This window comes from Halichoerus grypus, chromosome 8 (assembly GCF_964656455.1).
Source record: "Halichoerus grypus chromosome 8, mHalGry1.hap1.1, whole genome shotgun sequence".
Lineage (NCBI taxonomy): Eukaryota > Metazoa > Chordata > Mammalia > Carnivora > Phocidae > Halichoerus > Halichoerus grypus.
The window spans coordinates 91,160,039-91,181,964 of NC_135719.1; the positions used below are offsets into that span (position 1 = coordinate 91,160,039).

General features: G+C 51.7%; 1 long non-coding RNA gene and 4 other non-coding genes across 5 annotated transcripts; 3 read left to right on the forward strand and 2 right to left on the reverse strand.

Moving 5' to 3' along the window:
• Positions 1-3,412: 3,412 nt before the first annotated feature.
• Positions 3,413-3,576, forward strand: LOC118523145 (U1 spliceosomal RNA). Its single transcript, XR_004910960.1, has one exon. It is a non-coding gene; the product is annotated as a U1 spliceosomal RNA (small nuclear RNA).
• A 2,753-nt stretch (positions 3,577-6,329) lies between these two features.
• Positions 6,330-6,419, reverse strand: TRNAY-GUA (transfer RNA tyrosine (anticodon GUA)). The gene is given in 2 exon segments: positions 6,330-6,365; positions 6,383-6,419. It is a non-coding gene; the product is annotated as a tRNA-Tyr (tRNA).
• A 3,735-nt stretch (positions 6,420-10,154) lies between these two features.
• On the forward strand, positions 10,155-14,567 carry LOC144378844 (uncharacterized). The gene is made up of 3 exons (XR_013440664.1): positions 10,155-11,126; positions 11,786-13,041; positions 13,775-14,567. It is a non-coding gene; the product is annotated as an uncharacterized LOC144378844 (long non-coding RNA).
• Positions 10,236-10,399, forward strand: LOC118523142 (U1 spliceosomal RNA). The gene has a single exon (XR_004910956.1). It is a non-coding gene; the product is annotated as a U1 spliceosomal RNA (small nuclear RNA).
• A 5,215-nt stretch (positions 14,568-19,782) lies between the features above and the next one.
• On the reverse strand, positions 19,783-19,946 carry LOC144378914 (U1 spliceosomal RNA). Its single transcript, XR_013440867.1, has one exon. It is a non-coding gene; the product is annotated as a U1 spliceosomal RNA (small nuclear RNA).
• Positions 19,947-21,926: the final 1,980 nt, after the last annotated feature.

Genomic DNA, 21,926 nt, shown 5'->3' on the forward strand with positions numbered 1-21,926 from the left:
CTTCCAACACTAGGCCTTTGTTTATGCTCTTTGTTTATGCTGTTCCCTGGAGCTCCCTCTCCTACTTTAAATTCCATTATCCAAACCCTACCTATCCTTCAAGATCCATTTGCAAGCAACGGATGGGTCAATAACTAGACAGAATGACCTTTTAGGATACCTTTCAGCCATGAGATGCTGCAGTAATGGGAACTCACTCTGTACGTTTTCTACAATGCCTTTTCAGATTCTCCCTCTGTAGGGGATGTTTCTCTGCTTTGAACTCGTATGGGATAATGTACCATTCACATGCCATGGATTTCTCTGGTTTTCAACTGTTGTTCCACCCAACTTTTTTGAGAAGTAGAACACTCTCCCCGAGTCACAGTGATGTCGAGGAGGTACCTGTTGGGGAGCCCATTTTCTCTTTTCTGGGACTCATGGCTCTCCTCAGGGGGATATGCCTTTACAGTATGTTCGTTCTGCTCCTCAAAATTGGGTCATTATTTACTGATTCCCATAAACTTAAAATCGAGAGTTAGGGGTTCTAAGGAGTTGGCTATGGTCCTAGGACCTACAACAGGACAAATAAACTCAGGGAATTGCCAAATGAGACTGCCATTTTGGAGTGGCTGTTGGGGAGTTTTGTGTGCACATGATGAGCAAGCAAAGAAAAGTAGGAGTATGTAGCAGAGAGGCTTTCCTTGACTCCCTTGTCAAAACCTTTAAGCCCTCAACCCCAGTCCCTTCTCTCCATCCCATCTTCTCTATCCCTTAACCACTTTTTTTTTTTTCCTCTTCTACTTCATATTACTTGTTTGCTTGCTTCTGTCTCCCTGTTCCATTCTCTAGCACGGCACAAAAACACCACCCCAAAACCTGAGAGCTTTGAAACAGTAACAGTCATCTATTTTGAGCACAAGTATGCAACTTTGGCAGGCATTACTCTGCTCCCTGTGTTTGGGGCCTCAGTTTGAGATTGAAGCAGCTAGGGACTAGCTATGCATCTCTCTTTCTATGCATCTTTCTCCACAAAGCCTTGGACTTCCTCACAACATAGCAGCCTCAAAGTAGTCAGCCTTCTTACATGGTATCTCAAGTCTCCCAGACAGGGTTCCCAGAGACCCAAATGGAAGCGGTAAAATTTCTCCTGACCGAGTCTCAGAATTCCCTGAACAACACTTTTGCCACATTCGATTGGTCAAGCAAGTCACTACATTCCAGTTTCCAGGGGAAGAAATAGACCCACCTCTCCATGGACAGAGTAGCAGAGATAGGAAAGTTACCAGTTTACAGTCTAAAAAATTGTGTCCGCCTCACCATCTAAAGGCAAAATTCTCCCCTGGGTGGCTCAGTCGGTTTAACTTCTGACTCCTGACCTCAGCTCAGGTCTTGATCTGAGGGTCATGAGTTAAAGCCCGGTGTTAGGCTCCACACTGGGCATGGAGCCTACTAAAAAAAAAGAGAGAGAGAGAGAGAAAGTTGAACAGATTAAATGGAATGTTTTGGCAATTGTGAATAGACTAGAAAACATAATAGTATACTTACGTTTTTTTTCAGGTGTTTTAAAATACTTTCCCTTTTAGCAGCATTATGTACTTGGCCACTGCATGATTTGCTCAGTGGATGAAGTTTGCACTTCGTCCTGGTTTTCTGTCTTCAAGGTTAGACTTTCCTTTCTTTCTTTGACTGTTATTTTCCTTTAGGGTGTTTTGGTTTGTTGTTGTTGTTGTTTTTTAAAGAGGCAGCGATGGGCAGAGGGAGAGGTAGAGAGAGAGAATCTAAAGCAGGCTCCAGGGGCGCCTGGGTGGCTCAGTCGTTAAGCGTCTGCCTTCGGCTCAGGTCATGATCCCAGGGTCCTGGGATCGAGCCCCACGTCGGGTTCCCTGCTCGGCAGGAAGCCTGCTTCTGCCTCTCCCACTCCCCCCTGCTTGCATTCCTGCTCTCGCTGTCTCTGTCTGTCAAAAAAATAAATAAAATCTTTAAAATAAATAAATAAATAAAATAAAAATAAATAAATAAAGCAGGCTCCATGCCCAGGGCAAGCCAGACTTGGGGCTAGATCCCACCACCCTGAGATCATGACCTGAGCCAAAATCAAGAGTCAGCCGCTTAACCCACTGACCCAGGCGCCCCTCCTTTAGGTTTTACTAGGCTCACTTGTGTATGTTGAAGAAGTTCATATATTGAAGTAGTTTATGACAGGCTTACTCAGGAAGATACCATGAAAAAATGATCCTTGTTAAGTTGGTTGGGGGAAATCCTATACTTAAGCGCTTAAGGGGGGGCGGGGGAGTGTAATTGGACCCAAGTCCATCTGCCTGATGCGTACAAAGCCAATCACTGAGACATCAGGTATGCTGTAAGGAAAGGGGCTTATTTGAGAGGCAGCCAAAGGAGGAGATTGGAGAGCAAGCCACAAATCCGCTTCCCTGAAGGGGGAGAGAACAAGTTTTTTATAATCATAGGGGCTGCATTACATACATATTGATGAAAAGAGCAGAGAAACTTATGACTATGCAAGAGGAAAGATGGAGCATGCGCCTTTAGGAAGTGTGTATGTAACATACTCCCCATGTTCACTGTGCGTGGAGACTTAACATCAGAAAAAAAGCAAAATTCAGCCCCTCACATCAGGAGGTTATCTTAGGATATGGAGAAGGGGCTCTGGGCATGCTCCAAGAGCTGGTATAAACTGGATGGGGTCTTGGGTTGGTTACCTTGGGTTAGCAATATAGGTCAGAGGCTAGAGAACCATATTAGTTGACCTTGAATCCAGGCTTCTGCAGAGACAGCTAGTAGATTTGTTAGTGGGGTTAGAGGGAGAAACTGTTCTCTGAAAAACAAGCTTTAAATTTTCTGCTAGCTTCAACCTCATTAATCGTATAGGACACATTTTCAGGAGGGGGAAATGTCCTCATAATAATCTCTCCAGTGTGGATGAGCTAGCTAAAACAAAATAGACTGAAACTTCCTTTTCGCTTAAGGGAAGGTGGGGTCACTCTCTAGTTGGGCCCTCGACTGCCCAGAGCTGGGAGACCAGGCTTCTCGGATCTCCCATCCTGGTCCTGACACCCTCGCCGCCCGCCCCGCACCCCGCCTCCCTGCCCCCCAGGCATCCGCGGTCTCCCCGAGGACTAGGACGGCCGGTGTCCCAGAGCGGGACACGGGGCTCGGGGGACGTCACGACGAGGGCGTGGCGTATGCAGAGGAGCAGGCGCGCAGAGGCTGCCGGGCCCGCCCCGCCCGGGCGCGCGGTTCCCGCGTGGGGCCAGGCGAAGGCGCCCGCGGGGTTGTGCGGGCGAGTGAGGTGGCGGTGGGGGTGGTGCGGGGCGCGGGGGTCGCGGGGGTCGCGGGGGCGGCGGGAGGGAAGTGACCGTGTGTAAGGAGCGGGGCGAGCGTGAGGGTGAGCGTCGAGGGGAGCAAGCAAAGCATACTTACCTGGCAGGGGAGATACCATGATCACGAAGGTGGTTTTCCCAGGGCGAGGCTTATCCATTGCACTCCGGATGTGCTGACCCCTGCGATTTCCCCAAATGTGGGAAACTCGACTGCATAATTTGTGGTAGTGGGGGACTGCGTTCGCGCTTTCCCCTGATCATTTCGGTGTGCGAAAGATTAGGCTTTGTGGTGTTTTATGAGCTCCACCCACTGACCTTTAGCGGTGGTTGCTATGGGGTAGGGTGATGATGCCCGGTGCTTTACGCGCGTTGCGGCTTCGAAAGTTCGTCTTTTTCTTTCTGATGTGTTGTTTTTTGCTCGCCGTTGGCATCTCTACGACGGGCGTTAACGGTTTAGGGTAGGGAAGGCTCTTCAAGCTGCGGACGGGGTACCGGCCGTGTCCATGTTAGTCGCCCCACGTTGCTCTCCCTTTTGGCACAGGTTACGCGTTCCCGGACTTCACCAGCCGGTGGAGACCGAGCCACAAGCGCTATGGTGGTGGTGGCTTCGTTGACCCTCCTCTGCCCACCGACCTGGATTCCCGAAACAGGTCGAGATTCTCTGGACTTCCTGGAGCCGAGAGGAGACAATACCGGTGCCGGCTGGACCCCTTGCCCTGGCTCCGGGTACTGTAACAAAGCCTTTCAGCTCCCATCTAGCGTGCACGCCCCAGACCGCTCACCCACCCACTGAGAGTCCCACAGAGGCCCAGCAAGCCGCAGGTGCAGAGCCTTCCCGTGACTGACTGTGTCACCACTGCCTGACTGGGTAGCAGGCACCTCTGCACCTTCAAGGATGGGGGGCAGTACCTTGGAAGCCGCCTGCCGCTCTCCGTGACACCCCAGCCAGGAAGGGTCGGCCATGCTGGGGCCCACACTTGCATCTGCTGGTCACAAAAAGCCACTGCCCCCCCTCCACCTCTCACCCTGCTGTTTCCCCAAAGCACCAAAGCTAGGTCCCCCAGGGATGCCACACCTCCACATCTCACCAGGGGCCACATCCCACGAAGGTCTTAAGGTTTTATCCTTGGTTCCTGTCCGCTGGTCTCTGCAGATGATGACCTTAGAGGCTGGGGTTTCTCTGTGGCTTCAAAGCAATCGAGTCTTCCTGAAGGTCATCACCTGTTGGGCTTCCCTGGCAGGGCCTCCTGAGCCCGTGGAGAGTCTGGCTCAGTCCATCTCAGTTAGCAGTAGGACAGTGGGACTGAGACTGGGTTGGGGAGAGAGAACCTCTTAAGAGGAGCTTGCCAGGAGAGGAAGCCGGGGAGGAGAGGAGAGAACAGTCTCCAGTTTGAGAGGCAGAAGCAACACCGAAAAGGGGCCCGTGGGCTCCGAGGTCAGGGATGGCAGTGGCTGGGTCCCTGAGGCTCCCGAGGGCCACACTCACATTGGGGTTCCGCTACCGGTCCCCTCTGTGATGCACTCCACCTGTACTTTGAGCCTGTGGAGTCTCCTTCCCACAGGAAGGAGGAGAACGAGGAGGACCATTCTCTGGCGCTATTCTCTGCACTCCCCCCCACCGCCCCCACTCCCCCCCCCCACCCCCCGCCAACAACCTGGCTCTGACCCCAAGGTGAAGCCCATGTTCTCCTGGGTGCTCTCTGGCTGGGCCTCAGGATCTTGCTCTTCAGGCCCTGCCAATTTAGCCTGAAGGGCCCAGCGCTAAGTCAGCCAGCTGGTCAGAGCCCACAGGCCGGCCAAGGAGGTGAATTTGTGTGCCGGTCCACGAGGGCAGCTGCCCACGCCCCACCCCACCCCTACCCCCACTCTTCTGCGCCCTGCCTTCAGCCCTCGTTGCCCCGACTCTCCGGCTCCCTCTGAGCTCTAAGCCTGTGCTGTTGCTGCCAATCTCCCTCCCCACCCCCACCCCTTTCTACAGGTGGAGACCCCAGCGGTCAGTGGCCGGAAAGCGGGCGGGATGGAAATACTTCCATCTATTTCTGTCTCCCTCCATCAGATGTAGCCGGAGAATCGGGGAATCCGTGCGGGGGGGGGGGGGGCGGGGGGCTTTTACCGCACCCCCCGGCGAAGTAGGTAGGTGGCTTGTACCGAGTGTGTGTGAGCAGTCACTGCTCTCTCGGCAGGAACACCAGCGCCCCGCGTGGCTACAAGGGCGCGGGAAAACTCAAGTGTCCTCGGGCCGCACGCCGTCCTCACACTGACGGAACCCTGAACGCGCCTCCGAAGTTCTCATCGCGACTGGCGAGGCCCACGGAGGCCCCTGCTGCATTTCGCTTCTGCCAACGTCAGCCTCGATGCAGGCGCACGATGGGATGGGCGATGGCTTGGAAAACCTCAAGGTGACAGTTCTGTCCCACGAGTAGGTTAAGCTGGTCGGGGAAGAGGCTCTCGGGTCTCCGTAAGTCTGTATGTTTATAGACCACATGAAAGCCAGACAAGGAGGAGACGGACAGACAGACTGCAGCTGGGAGAGACAGAAGCAGTGACCGTCCCCGGAGGCAGGGCAGGAGACCGAGACCCAGCTCGAGAGGCAGAGTCGTCAGGAAGGATGTCCCTGCCCCGTGGGATGACCCGTCCGCTTGTCAGCCGCGCGGGCTTGCGGAGGGCAGACGCTCTTGGCCCACCTCCTCGTCTGGAGCGGGAGCCGCGGGGGGGTGCGGGTGGGGGTGCGGGGGGAAACGAGCGCACAGGGCGTGGGGCGGTGCGGCGCTGAGCCGAGGCAGGAGCGGCGCGGACGGGTAGCGCCGCAGGGCCGGTGCGGGCCGCCCGCGGCAGGAAGGCGCCGGGGCGCTCCCCGGGCGGCAGCACACCCGCAGCCGAGTAAGGGAGGCGGTGCGTGAAGGTTTTCCCGCCTCGGGCCGCCGAGCGGGGGGCCTGGGCCGGGCAGAAGTGGGGCTGGGCGCTAGGGGGGGCGGTGGCTTCCCCGGCGGCGCAAAAGCGTCAGGCGCGTCCTTCGAGCCGGAATCGAACCAGCGACCTAAGGATGTCCACGCCTCTGCGGTCTACAGTCCTCCGCTCTACCAGCTGAGCTATCGAAGGGTGCGCGCTGGCGGGCCCGGGTCATTACTTTTTCTTGAAATGACGGAGGCCACGGCGCGGGCGTGCCGGACGTCCAGCAGGCCCTGGCGCGGTCGGAGGCCCTGTCAGAGAAGAGCCGAGCCCACGTCGCCGCGGCGCCCGTTCCGCGCGGGGCCTCGAGTCCCCTGCGCTCGGCGGCCGCGGGGCGGGGGGTCCGGCATCCCGGGCGCGATGGTCGAGCTGCCTGGGCCCGGGCTCTCACCCGCGGCCTCCTGTCCCCTCCCGGGGCCCCCTCCTACGGTGGGGCCGACCCCGGTCCGCGGCGGGGGAGCGGGTAAGAGGGGAGGAGGGGCGTTGGCGAACCCCACGCGCGGGTTGGGCGACCGAGGCCTTGCGGAGCGGAGGAGGGGAAAACCCACTGGATCGCGCACCAGGTAGGCGGCTGCGAACCGCCTACCTGCTGGTTTTTAAGTGCCTTCGGTTCAAAGTAATCCTTGGGCCAAAATGACACTTTTTGGTGTGGCAGACGATGCCGCCGTTCGAAGCCAAGATCATCTTGCCCGGATTATGCAAGTCTCCTCATTTCCCTGCTTTACAAAACCCTTGCAGACAGATTTTTTATGTTTATTTATTTAATTTATTATTGATAACTTTTTGGGGGGGTGCCAAGCGGAGTGGGAGGAGGAGGATTCAGATCAAGCCACTCCTCTGCTCAAAACCGTTCAGTTCAGGGGTGCCCGGGCTGGCTCGGTCCATAGAGCATGTAGCTCTTGATCTCGGGGTTGTGAGTTCGACTCCCCACCCCCCCACCGCCCATTGGGTGTAGAGCTTACTGTTTTTTGTTTTTTGTGTGTTTTGTTTTTTTTTTTTTAGATTATATTTTTAAGTAATCTCTACACTAAGGTGGGGCTCTAACCCTAAACTGGGCGGTAGAGCTTACTTAAGCAAACAAACAAACACAAAACAAAGAAACAGACCCTTTGGTTCATTCGGATGTAAAGTCTTAACAATGATCATGGCAGACTGCAGCGGTGGCTGGAGCTGCCTGGCTGGTCTGTTCTGAGGAAAGGCCAGCAGCCGGATGGACCCGGCCAGGGCGGCTTACACCTGAGGCAGACTACCCCAGGGCACTACCAGAGGTGGAGGTCCGAGTCAAGAGCGTCTGTCCGCGGTAGCCAAGCTGATCTCAGCAGCAGCAAGGACCTGTGGTGGATTTCCAGGTGGAACGGAGCCGGGCCTTCTTAGCTGAGACACCAACAGGTGGTTAAAGCAGTGTTGGAACATCCAGGTAGCTGAATTCCAAAGTGAAATTAAAATATGATTCACGAAGGGGCGCCTGGGTGGCTCAGTGTGTTGAGTGGCCGACTGTTGATATCAGCTCAGGTCAAGATCTCAGGGTCGTGAGATCGAACCCTGGGACGGGCTCTGCACTGGGCATGGAACCTGCTTAAGAGTCTCTCTCTCTCCTTCTCCCCGCCCCCCCCCCCACTCCCTGCTCTCTTGCTCTCTCTCTCCCTCAAAAAAAAAAAAAAAAAAAAAGTCCTACAATGATCCACAAGACCCTCATGATCTTACCCCCACCTAGGCACCTCTCTAACTTAATTTTGTACAAATCTTCAATGTTGCTCTGGACACAGGGCCTCCTTGCTATTCACACACAGTCCTACCTGGGCCTTTGCTCTAGCTGATCTCTGTGCCATGGATGCTTTTCCCCAGATAGCCCATGACCAACTCCCTCACCTCCTCCTAGCCTTTGCTCACAAAGCACCTTCTCAACGTGGCCTCTTCTGACCACCCGATTTACCACAGCAACCTGTGCCCCTAACTCGACTCCTGATCCGCTCTCCCTTCTCAATGTTTTCTTTTCTCAGTTCCTAACACCTACCGTACTAATTATGTTGTGTCCATTGTCGATTTTCTCCCAGTCCCTCTGCCCCTTCTAGGGGAGAGCACCAAGGAGGGAGCACCAAGAGGCCTTTTTGTTACCAATTCCCAAAGTGTCCGGCACAGCATATATACTCAACAAGCGCTTGTTGATTGGACGAACTCTCAGTGCCATCCAAGAGGAGATGCGACTCTACAAGGAGGGGCCAGGAGCCAGGGTTCGGCCAGGGGGAGGTGCAGAGTTATCTTGTTTGATCACAAAACAGGATCTCTTCGGTTGAGAAGTGCAGAACGCTCAGCTCCTAACAACCCCTGCAAACGGTTTCCTTCACCGAGATTTGACCAGACTCTAGCATAGCTTCTAGTAGCGTAAGGTTCTGTCCCTAAGAGTGACCTCCAGCCTGAGAACGTTAGACACCTGACACAGGCCCCCAACCTCTCTTTCTTAGGGCATATATTACATTGTATTTTTAAGAAGATTTTATTTATTTATCTGTGAGTGAGTGAGTGAGAGAGAGAGAGAGAGAGAGAGCTCGCACAAGCAGGGGTGCAGCAGGCAGAGGGAGAAGGAGCCTCCCCACCGAGCAAGGAGCTGGATGGGGGACTCAGTCCTAGGACATTGGGATCATGACCTGAGCCCAAGGCAGACGCTTAACCAAGCAAGCCACCCAGGCGTCCCTCTTAGGTCATTTATTAAAAAGGGCTTGCGATTGTGACAATGGATCTCTTACGACTCCAAAGCGTCCTTCTCAAGGACCGAGAGCCATTCCTTTGAGATGTGATCAGGAAGGCTGGGGCCTATCTCCCAGTCTCTGTTGGGAGGATAGCACCCTAACTTCAGCAGCTGCCAGCTAACAAACACAGCTGCCTGATAGCAGTTACACTGAACTACCGTTTGTAACTTTTCCCTTCTCTGGCTGTCCTGAGCCCCCTTCCTCTCATTCTTCCCTTAACACGTCCAAATCCCCTCTGCACAAATCGGAGTGGAGCTCAGCTCTTTCCCCCCTCCTGTCAGCGGTTACTGAATAAAATCTTTTTTTTTTTTTCCACCACTGTAACCATTGTCTGCTGCGTTTATCTTTGACAGAGGCCAAGTCGGAAAGGACCAGGGGGCACTGGGTGGGCCACCCTGTGTGCGGCGGGCTGGGGGGCAGTAGGAGGCTGACGGGCGCCTGACCCTGACCGCTAGGGCTCCCGGGAGATACACGACAGGCTGCGGTTGAAGGGCACTGTTGAGCGCTTTTCTTCATGTTCTTTCTTCAAAACTTAGCATGACGCTTTTCCTTCCAGCGTTCCTAGATCAGGCTACTGCATATTTTCGGAAGCCCTTTTACTCGGAAAGACACCAGAAATACACATCGCCACGAAGTCTTGTTAAGGCAGCTTAGCCCTTAACGTCAACCGGCAGAAAGGCCTCTCCTGAGTTTTCCATTAGATTTGAAAATGAGTTCCGAACGGGCGAGGACAAAAAGGGGCTGAAATTTTCTTTCTGCTGAAAGGAAGGTGAGACCAAACCCGAGCCCTGACCCGCCACCACTCCCGCTGGGCTCCGGGAGGCCCCGCCTTCTCGGGTCTCCCCTGCAGGTCCTGACACCCTCGCCGCCCGCCCCGCACCCCGCCTCCCTGCCCCCCAGGCATCCGCGGTCTCCGCGAGGACTAGGACGGCCGGTGTCCCAGAGCGGGAGACGGGGCTCGGGGGACGTCACGACGAGGGCGTGGCGTATGCAGAGGAGCAGGCGCGCAGAGGCTGCCGGGCCCGCCCCGCCCGGGCGCGCGGGTCCGGCGTGGGGCCAGGCGAAGGCGCCCGCGGCGGGTGTGCGGGCGGGTGGGGTGGCGGCGGGGGTGGTGCGGGGCGCGGGGGTCGCGGGGGTCGCGGGGGCGGCGGGAGGGAAGTGACCGTGTGTAAGGAGCGGGCGAGCGCGAGTGTGAGCGCCGAGGCGGGGCGAGCAAAGCATACTTACCTGGCAGGGGAGATACCATGATCACGAAGGTGGTTTTCCCAGGGCGAGGCTTATCCATTGCACTCCGGATGTGCTGACCCCTGCGATTTCCCCAAATGTGGGAAACTCGACTGCATAATTTGTGGTAGTGGGGGACTGCGTTCGCGCTTTCCCCTGACATTTTTCTGTGCTTGGAAAAGGAAGGCTGTGGAGTTCTGGGGGTGTCTTAGCGTCCCCTTCGGGGTCTTTTTTTTTTTTTTTCTTTTCCAGTCTGTGTGTGTGGGTTTAGGCTTGGGAGCTGTCTGGTTTTCATGCCGGTTGCGTTGCGATGCTTGGTGGCGATCTTGTTGAGGGGGGTTGGTTTACCGGTGTCTTTTTTTTCAGGAGTTACAAAATGTGGACTTGTTCTTGTGTTTGCAGCTGAGTTTTTTTTTCTAGGGAGTGTACGTGTACGTACGAGACGATGGGGACTTCTTCGCGGAAGAAAAGTTACCAAGTGGGTGCCTGGGGTCTCTAAGCGGGGTTGTGGTCCTACCTGCAGCGTTTGAGCTTGGAGGTGAGGTGAGGTGAGGTGAGGTGAGGCGGGGGAATGGTGTGTACCCTGCATGAGGTCGCTCATCAATTGAGAATCCGAGACCCAAGCGAGCCAGGTCACAGGTGGCTGGGGAGAGAGTTTGAGGCCCTTGATACGAATGCAGATTTATTCTTCAGAAACGACGCCGGGGATTTCAGCTAAGCACTGAGATCTGGAAGATGGGCCAGGAACAAGGCTCGCACGCAGAGTTGACAAGGTATGTTGCGGTGAAGCTTACAGGAGGATCCGACCCGTCGGAGTGAGTCCCTCCCCGGAGAGGCCGGGCCTGCAGAGCCAGCTGATCGCTACCGAGAAAGACCGGGGGGCGCTGTGAGTTCCCAGGTTGCGAGCCGTGGGCAGGCGGGGGGCTTTTCGGGAAGGTCTGGAACTGTGTCGTTCTTCCCGCTCCCAAGTAGATGTGAAGGTGGCCACTCCAATTACCAGTTGATTTTAGGATGAACTGTGTGTAGCAAATGGTGCCCTCAAGTCCTCTTGAGGACAAGTTCTTGAGAACTTCTATGGAATGAGTTGTATCTTGCCTGTATAACAGGATAAACTTTTATGGTTATGGAATGAAAGGTGTCCCCCCCCCCCCCGCCCCCCATTCGAACGTTGAAGACCTAACCCCCATGTGACTGTATGTGGAGATAAGGTCTTTAAGGAGGTAATAAAGCTTAAATGGGTTCATAAAGGTGAGGTTCTAATCCCATATGACTCGCGTCCTTCTAAGGAGAGACCCATCAGGGACAGCTGCAAGCCAAGGAGAGGCCTCGGGAGAAACCCAACCTTCTACACCTTGCTCCTAGGGGTACAGCCTCCAGAACTTGCACTGTTGTGTAAGCCCTCCAGTCGACGGTGTTTTGCATGGCGGCCCAAGCGGACTAGTACTCTGTCTGCGGTCTCAGGGGATTCCCTGTGGTGTACAGTGCAGTCTGGTTTAACGCTTTTTTTTCACAGAACTGTTTGCTTCTTTTCTTTCCACCTTTTAGGGAGGATTCACTGGGTTGGCAGGAGATTTCATTTCCCCCAACAATCTGGCATTGAAAGCAGGACTGGTCTGGCGGTTCTGGATTTGAGTGAGTCAGCTAAAATGTCCTGTGGCCACACAACAGGTCAGAGATGCTGAATTACTAAAAAAAAAAAAATCTCCGGGCTCCAAGGTGGCTCAGTCGGTTAAGGGTCTGCTTTCGGTTCAGGTCATGATCCCAGGCGCCTGAGATGGAGCCCCCGTTGGGCTCCTTGCTTGGCGGGGAGCCTGCTTCTCCCTCTGCCCTCCCCCTTAGTGCTCTTTCACGCTCTCTCAAATATATAAAATCTTTAAAAATTAAAAAAGTCTCCCTTGCTCCCTTGTATCTTTCTCAGCCTTTCCAATATTAAGATATTGAGTAAGAATGGGTAATATATGCTTTAAAATCCTGTCAGGAATGTAGAGGTCACTTTCAGAGGAACAGACTTGAGTGATGGTAGGTAGAAAGGGCCCACAGCGACCCCCCTGGCTAATAGATGGGCCCATCATGTAACCCACCTCAAAATATCTCTAGGCCCTAACTAAACAATGGGTTACTTATAACCAGGCACAGTTACCAAAAAAGGGGAAAATTCTATATATCACCAATACCTCCTCACTCTCCCTCTTTAAAAAACAGCCCCTACCCACTGCCTCCTCCCAGACAGCCTGTCCTCTGCTGTCCTGCCTTCCACTCCCTTGTAGTGTATTCGCTAAACTTCTCTTTTGTTCTGCCTCACGTGGAATCTATCACTGCCCATGCCACCAGTTTCCACCCCATCAGCGCCCCACATCTGGGGGCCCCCATCTGATCTGGAGAGACACCACAAGGGACACTCTGAGCTATGAGGATGGAAAAATATAGGAAGCCAGAAATTTTGCGGAGGCAAGTCTTTCTCTTAAATAATCTCTCATTTGGAATGGGTAAGCATACAATAATTCAGATGTGTAGACTGAGGAGGGTTCCTCTGACTTGGATAAGTTAATGTATTTGTGGAAGTTCTTAGAAGAGCCTCACCCCAAGTGAATGAACTACTGGTACGTATAGGATTAATATCATTCTAAGAGGAAAGTTAAAAGTTATTTGGATAGGCTGAAGGAAAAATGGAGAACAATGGAAGAGAAACTGTGAGAATGGCAATTTCTCTTTCACAGAACCTCTTCTTTTCTCTGCTGCCCCTGCTCCCTCTGGTCCTCCAGCCTCAAATCAACTCCTGGGAAGAGAGAAAGAGGATGAAGGTACAAATTCTTTTTTTTTTTAGAAAGATTTCCACATTTTATTTTTTTAAAAATGTTTAAAGATTTTATTTATTTGACAGAGACACAGCGAGAAAGGGAACACAAGCAGGGGGAGTGGGAGAGGGAGAAGCAGGCTTCCCGCTGAGCAGGGAGCCCGATGCGGGGCTCGATCCCAGGACCCTGGGATCATGACCTGAGCCGAAGGCAGACGCTTAACGACTGAGCTACCCAGGCGCCCCTGAAGGTACAAATTCTTTACTGGTAATAAGTTACCTGCTCTGTTTGAGGCACAGATTTGCGTGCCTCCAGTCCTAGCCATGTTAGATTCCAGCTCCAAGAGTCCCCTGCCATAGACCGTATAGTTGGGACAGTAGAGCTATGATCAGGGTGTGATGAGAACTTGGATGAAAGACTATGTCCCCTCTGAAAGCCAAAGGCTGGAGAACAGCTGTACTAGTCACTTAGAAAAAGGCAAACCAAGGAGCTTAGGCTGTAAATCCAATATGGGAAAAGAAACTAACATTCCAGGGGCACCTGGGTGGCTCAGTCTGGTAAGCAGCTGCCTTCCACTCAGGTCATGACCTCCAGGTCCTGCGATCACCATGGGGCTCTCCCTCTCCCTCTGCCCCTCCCCCCTACTCGTGGGCACACGCGCTCTCTCTCATAAATAAATAAAATCTTAAAAAACCTAACATTCCATTTAATTCTATATTTTTCTTTTTCTGGTGTGAAGTAAACCAGCCCTACCAATCCAGATTACAAGCAAAGCCAAGACCATTGAGAAGCCACTCAGCCTCCAACACCTTGTCCTTCGGCTGTTATCATTTGAAGGCTTTTCAGTGCCCTAGGCACTGAAGTTCGCAGAGCGGTCTCAGGTAACAGCTCCACTGGGGGGGGGGGGTTGTGCGCTGGCTGCTCTGTGGGATTCTGCAACCAGAAGACTGTGTTCCTTGGATGGAGCAAGCCCACGGGGACCAGGTGACCTACCACATCAAGGAGTATTCACGACCAAGGGAAGCCAACTATCTTCCCCACCCCCACCCCCACCCGCCGTAATGCGGAAGAACTAAGACCTTTAGAGAACCACCCAGAGGCATACTGAAGCCTTTCCTGCTACAGGTAAGCTAGCAGAAATTATAGTGGTGTACCAGAAGACCTCAAGTTCCCTACTGATTTCCAGCAGCAGTTTGCTGATTGAAATTTCTCAATGTGTGGGCATGGATCCAGGTGCAAATCAAAATTTCTCTCAATCTAACCACCTTTCTCTCAGCTCTCTTACTGACTATCCAAACTCAAGTCAGGGAATGGTGGCAGGATGGCAAGGGGACACTATTGCTCACATCTCCTCAGCAGCTATGCAATTTGGGGGACAATCTAAAGGAAGATAAGAAATGAAGGAGGGGTGCCTGGGTGGCTCAGTCTGTTGACTTTTGATTTCAGCTCAGGTCATGATCTCAGGGTTGTGGGATTGAGCCCCATCACAGGCTCCACACTGAGCATGGAGCCTGCTTAAGATTCTTTCTCTCTGCCCCTCCCTATCTCATAAATAAATAAATAAATAAAATCTTTTAGAAAAAGAAATTAAGGAATTTATTATTTTTTTAATATTTTATTTGAGAGAGAGAGCATGAGTGGGGCGGAGGGAGAGGGTCTGCAGCCGGGAGAGGGAAAAGCAGGCTCCCTGCAGGGCTCAGTCCCAGGACCCTGGGACCACAACCTGAGCCAAAGGCAGATGCTTAACCGACTGAGCCACCCAGGCACCCTGAAATGAAGGAATTTAAAACTGCTGCTGTTAGCTACTCAGAATAATAAGGGAATAATCCCTACTCTGGAAAACCTATGAAGGGAGCAAAGGAAGAAGGGAAAGCTATATGTATGTCATTAGTGGAACAAGCCAAGACATAGGAACAGGGATTCTAGAAAGAGACTCCAGAGAATGAAGAAGTTTCAAGAACAAAGGAATCAGGACAAAACCCTCTGCTAAGAAATAAATAATTAGTATATGGTTCAAAGTTGAATGATTGAGAGAATCTCAGAGGTGTGAAATGGTTAACCAACTTTGTGTGCCAAAAACTTTTCTTTGTGGGGGGAGGGGGGGTCGCCTGGGTAGCTCAGTCGGTTGAGCCTCTGACTTGATTTCGGCTCTCAGGGTCATGGGATCCAACCCCACAATAGGCTCTGTGCTAAGTGTGGAGCCTGCTTAAGATTCTCTCTCTCCCTCTCTCTCTCTGCCCCCACCCTTGTTCTCTCTCCCTCAAAAAATAAAAACAACCTAAAAAAAAAACCCACAACTTTTCCTTGGCCTAATAGGAGCCTTACCTTTTCTTCTAGATACTGGTGCTACTTATTCTGCAATTTCCTGAAAATGTCTTATTTTTTAGCTGATGAGAGACCAATATAGGTTGTTGGTTTTTCAGGTCACCTTCCTACTTGTTCCTTTCCTCTGCAGCTCCTATATAGATAGGTCCTCTGAGGAACATAAGTTTTTACTTTGTTCTGATTCTCCTGTTAACCTGCTGGAGAAGACTTGCTGTGGAAATTAAAGGCTACCATACTCTGTATTATAGATGGAATATTTGTGAAGCTCCCTGGAGAAAAAAGTTCCTAATTTGCTAACTATGCCTTCTGAAATAAAAGAGTTGTGGCAGAGAGCGATAGTCTCACACTGCACTGGAAAAGCACTCAGAGCTGAAAGAAACTGATGTGTGGAGTTGAGTTTAGGTAATAATGGTACTGATTTAATTAAAGATATAGAATCAATAAAAATAACTTACCAAAAGGACATTCCTTTGTGAAGAACTCAATGAGAAGGAAAAAAAAGTGATGAAAGAATTAGAAAAACAAGATATTTTAATGATTTTAAAAGAGCACTCCTCAGTCTATAAGGAAGTAATTTAAATTTGATAAAATGATTGACCAATACGTAGATTTGTATAAGAACTTAGAAAAATAAATTTGTTACTCCATTAACTCCTATAATTTCTAACTCTGCAATTATCTTGACTTTAAGGACTGTCATCTGCAAAGCTCATTTCTGTAGTTGATCTATGTACTACTTGTTTTTCTGTCCCTCTGGTGAACAAGCTGAAATTCTTTTTGCTTTTCCTTGTGGAATCCCATATTTATGGAAAGGATTTCTCAAGGAAATCAGGACTCTCCTATTTCCTCTAGTCATTTATAGGAACACTTAGAGAAATATGTCCCACCAGAGGGACATATTATTCAATATGTAGATGATTTGCTGATAGCCTCCCAAACTAAAAGCCAATGTGAATTGGCTTTGTTACAATTCCTAGCTTCAAAGGGCCATAAGGCCTCAGCAGACACATTGAAATAATTGTGAGACTGAATAAGATATTTAGGACATGTTGTCAGCTAAAGGCTGCAAAGTGTTACAAAGTTACAACCTCAAAGTCACCCAATTTTGCAGTAAACCAGTCTACAGAAAAAAAAATTAAATTTGGTGGACTAGGGCGCCTGGGTGGCTCGGTTGGTTAAGCGACTGCCTTCGGCTCAGGTCATGATCCTGGAGTCCCGGGATCGAGTCCCACATCGGGCTCCCTGCTCGGCAAGGAGTCTGCTTCTCCCTCTGACCCTCTCATGCTCTCTCTGTCTCATTCTCTCTCTCAAATAAATAAATAAAATCTTTAAAAAAAAAAATTTGGTGGACTAGGCGGGTATTGTAGACAGTAGGTTTCAGCTTTTACAGAACAGGCAAAAGCACTGACAACACTTTGCATGATCATTCCTTAGATCCTGTGGTTTGGTTCCTAGGAAAAAATATCTTGAAGAAATGAAGTCACCTATCGTCATTCCCTCAACTTTTTCCAAATTTTGAGAAACTTTTCCACTTATTTTGTCATGAAAATAAAGGTGCTGCTAGTGGAGTCAACTCAGAAATTGGGATTAGCCTGTAAAGCAAGGGTAGCCCATTTCTCAGTTCTGGATGCTGGTGCCTAGGGAGCACCTGCCTCAGTGCCTCTAAGCTGTGCTAGCGGCCGCTGTACTTGGTAAAGGCTGACTGGGGTCACTTATTTGCTATCAAAGTGAAAGAAAAAAACAGTTGGATTCATGCTTTCCCAAGTGAAGCCAGACCTTCAGGAGGACTGGACTATGGTTTTCACAAGGACTTGACCCCTAAAGTCTTCTAGAATAGGGGCGCCTGGGTGGCTCAGTCGTTAAGCGTCTGCCATCGGCTCAGGTCATGATCCCAGTGTCCTGGGATCGAGTCCCGCATCGGGCTCCCTGCTCGGCGGGAAGCCTGCTTCTCTCTCTCCCTCTCCCACTCCCCCCTGCTTGTGTTCCTTCTCTCGCTGTGTCTCTCTCTGTCAAATTAATAAATAAAATCTTAAAAAAAAAATAAAGTCTTCTAGAATAACTGACATTGGTACAGAAGACAACTAAAAAGGAATTGATTCCTATAGTTACATATTTCCAATTACTTCCCTTTGCACTCTCAGTATGTAGATATGATCGGATTTAAGTCCAACAATTCAGTTACTGGTGATTACTGGCAGAGCTAATGTGAGCCATCTTCATTAAGTACCCTTTTTATAATACCAAAGTAAAACTAATATGTATCCAGAGAGATACTCCAGCCCTAAATCTGAAACGAAAATGTTCTGTTAACTGCCTTGATTGGACGGGTCTTTATAGAAGAAAGGAATCCCCTTAACTATACAACACTGTAGGATAAGTAACCCCACTGGTGAGTCTTTCTCTCATCTTCGCTATCATACTGGTTTGAGTCAATATAACTAACTGTTAACTGCAAAGATAATAATGGTAAAGTTACAACCACACTGGTGAAGTTAACACTACAGAGTTCTTGACAGGCCAGTTAAATCTAGTAACTCACATAATGAGGAGTCGTGCCTGGCCCTATTAAATGGCATTACCAATCAAGAATCACCATACCGGTGCGTAATACATGTACACAGTGAAACATCCTTTTTATTTTGTTTAATTTGTATAAACATTTTATTTCTAAAGATTTTATTATTATTATTACTTGAGAGAGAGAGCACAGAGCGTCCAGAGAGAACATGAGGGGGAAGGGGTAGAGGGGGAGAGAGAAGGAGACTCTCCCGCTGGGCAGAGAGCCCAACGGGGGCTCCATCTCAGGCGCCTGGGATCATGACCTGAACCGAAAGCAGACCCTTAACCGACTGAGCCACCTTGGAGCCCGGAGATTTTTTTTTTTTTAGTAATTCAGCATCTCTGACCTGTTGTGTGGCCACAGGACATTTTAGCTGACTCACTCAAATCCAGAACCGCCAGACCAGTCCTGCTTTCAATGCCAGATTGTTGGGGGAAATGAAATCTCCTGCCAACCCAGTGAATCCTCCCTAAAAGGTGGAAAGAAAAGAAGCAAACAGTTCTGTGAAAAAAAAGCGTTAAACCAGACTGCACTGTACACCACAGGGAATCCCCTGAGACCGCAGACAGAGTACTAGTCCGCTTGGGCCGCCATGCAAAACACCGTCGACTGGAGGGCTTACACAACAGTGCAAGTTCTGGAGGCTGTACCCCTAGGAGCAAGGTGTAGAAGGTTGGGTTTCTCCCGAGGCCTCTCCTTGGCTTGCAGCTGTCCCTGATGGGTCTCTCCTTAGAAGGACGCGAGTCATATGGGATTAGAACCTCACCTTTATGAACCCATTTAAGCTTTATTACCTCCTTAAAGACCTTATCTCCACATACAGTCACATGGGGGTTAGGTCTTCAACGTTCGAATGGGGGGCGGGGGGGGGGGGGACACCTTTCATTCCATAACCATAAAAGTTTATCCTGTTATACAGGCAAGATACAACTCATTCCATAGAAGTTCTCAAGAACTTGTCCTCAAGAGGACTTGAGGGCACCATTTGCTACACACAGTTCATCCTAAAATCAACTGGTAATTGGAGTGGCCACCTTCACATCTACTTGGGAGCGGGAAGAACGACACAGTTCCAGACCTTCCCGAAAAGCCCCCCGCCTGCCCACGGCTCGCAACCTGGGAACTCACAGCGCCCCCCGGTCTTTCTCGGTAGCGATCAGCTGGCTCTGCAGGCCCGGCCTCTCCGGGGAGGGACTCACTCCGACGGGTCGGATCCTCCTGTAAGCTTCACCGCAACATACCTTGTCAACTCTGCGTGCGAGCCTTGTTCCTGGCCCATCTTCCAGATCTCAGTGCTTAGCTGAAATCCCCGGCGTCGTTTCTGAAGAATAAATCTGCATTCGTATCAAGGGCCTCAAACTCTCTCCCCAGCCACCTGTGACCTGGCTCGCTTGGGTCTCGGATTCTCAATTGATGAGCGACCTCATGCAGGGTACACACCATTCCCCCGCCTCACCTCACCTCACCTCACCTCACCTCCAAGCTCAAACGCTGCAGGTAGGACCACAACCCCGCTTAGAGACCCCAGGCACCCACTTGGTAACTTTTCTTCCGCGAAGAAGTCCCGTCCCCATCGTCTCGTACGTACACGTACACTCCCTAGAAAAAAAAACTCAGCTGCAAACACAAGAACAAGTCCACATTTTGTAACTCCTGAAAAAAAAGACACCGGTAAACCAACCCCCCTCAACAAGATCGCCACCAAGCATCGCAACGCAACCGGCATGAAAACCAGACAGCTCCCAAGCCTAAACCCACACACACAGACTGGAAAAGAAAAAAAAAAAAAAAAAGACCCCGAAGGGGACGCTAAGACACCCCCAGAACTCCACAGCCTTCCTTTTCCAAGCACAGAAAAATGTCAGGGGAAAGCGCGAACGCAGTCCCCCACTACCACAAATTATGCAGTCGAGTTTCCCACATTTGGGGAAATCGCAGGGGTCAGCACATCCGGAGTGCAATGGATAAGCCTCGCCCTGGGAAAACCACCTTCGTGATCATGGTATCTCCCCTGCCAGGTAAGTATGCTTTGCTCGCCCCGCCTCGGCGCTCACACTCGCGCTCGCCCGCTCCTTACACACGGTCACTTCCCTCCCGCCGCCCCCGCGACCCCCGCGACCCCCGCGCCCCGCACCACCCCCGCCGCCACCCCACCCGCCCGCACACCCGCCGCGGGCGCCTTCGCCTGGCCCCACGCCGGACCCGCGCGCCCGGGCGGGGCGGGCCCGGCAGCCTCTGCGCGCCTGCTCCTCTGCATACGCCACGCCCTCGTCGTGACGTCCCCCGAGCCCCGTCTCCCGCTCTGGGACACCGGCCGTCCTAGTCCTCGCGGAGACCGCGGATGCCTGGGGGGCAGGGAGGCGGGGTGCGGGGCGGGCGGCGAGGGTGTCAGGACCTGCAGGGGAGACCCGAGAAGGCGGGGCCTCCCGGAGCCCAGCGGGAGTGGTGGCGGGTCAGGGCTCGGGTTTGGTCTCACCTTCCTTTCAGCAGAAAGAAAATTTCAGCCCCTTTTTGTCCTCGCCCGTTCGGAACTCATTTTCAAATCTAATGGAAAACTCAGGAGAGGCCTTTCTGCCGGTTGACGTTAAGGGCTAAGCTGCCTTAACAAGACTTCGTGGCGATGTGTATTTCTGGTGTCTTTCCGAGTAAAAGGGCTTCCGAAAATATGCAGTAGCCTGATCTAGGAACGCTGGAAGGAAAAGCGTCATGCTAAGTTTTGAAGAAAGAACATGAAGAAAAGCGCTCAACAGTGCCCTTCAACCGCAGCCTGTCGTGTATCTCCCGGGAGCCCTAGCGGTCAGGGTCAGGCGCCCGTCAGCCTCCTACTGCCCCCCAGCCCGCCGCACACAGGGTGGCCCACCCAGTGCCCCCTGGTCCTTTCCGACTTGGCCTCTGTCAAAGATAAACGCAGCAGACAATGGTTACAGTGGTGGAAAAAAAAAAAAAGATTTTATTCAGTAACCGCTGACAGGAGGGGGGAAAGAGCTGAGCTCCACTCCGATTTGTGCAGAGGGGATTTGGACGTGTTAAGGGAAGAATGAGAGGAAGGGGGCTCAGGACAGCCAGAGAAGGGAAAAGTTACAAACGGTAGTTCAGTGTAACTGCTATCAGGCAGCTGTGTTTGTTAGCTGGCAGCTGCTGAAGTTAGGGTGCTATCCTCCCAACAGAGACTGGGAGATAGGCCCCAGCCTTCCTGATCACATCTCAAAGGAATGGCTCTCGGTCCTTGAGAAGGACGCTTTGGAGTCGTAAGAGATCCATTGTCACAATCGCAAGCCCTTTTTAATAAATGACCTAAGAGGGACGCCTGGGTGGCTTGCTTGGTTAAGCGTCTGCCTTGGGCTCAGGTCATGATCCCAATGTCCTAGGACTGAGTCCCCCATCCAGCTCCTTGCTCGGTGGGGAGGCTCCTTCTCCCTCTGCCTGCTGCACCCCTGCTTGTGCGAGCTCTCTCTCTCTCTCTCTCTCTCACTCACTCACTCACAGATAAATAAATAAAATCTTCTTAAAAATACAATGTAATATATGCCCTAAGAAAGAGAGGTTGGGGGCCTGTGTCAGGTGTCTAACGTTCTCAGGCTGGAGGTCACTCTTAGGGACAGAACCTTACGCTACTAGAAGCTATGCTAGAGTCTGGTCAAATCTCGGTGAAGGAAACCGTTTGCAGGGGTTGTTAGGAGCTGAGCGTTCTGCACTTCTCAACCGAAGAGATCCTGTTTTGTGATCAAACAAGATAACTCTGCACCTCCCCCTGGCCGAACCCTGGCTCCTGGCCCCTCCTTGTAGAGTCGCATCTCCTCTTGGATGGCACTGAGAGTTCGTCCAATCAACAAGCGCTTGTTGAGTATATATGCTGTGCCGGACACTTTGGGAATTGGTAACAAAAAGGCCTCTTGGTGCTCCCTCCTTGGTGCTCTCCCCTAGAAGGGGCAGAGGGACTGGGAGAAAATCGACAATGGACACAACATAATTAGTACGGTAGGTGTTAGGAACTGAGAAAAGAAAA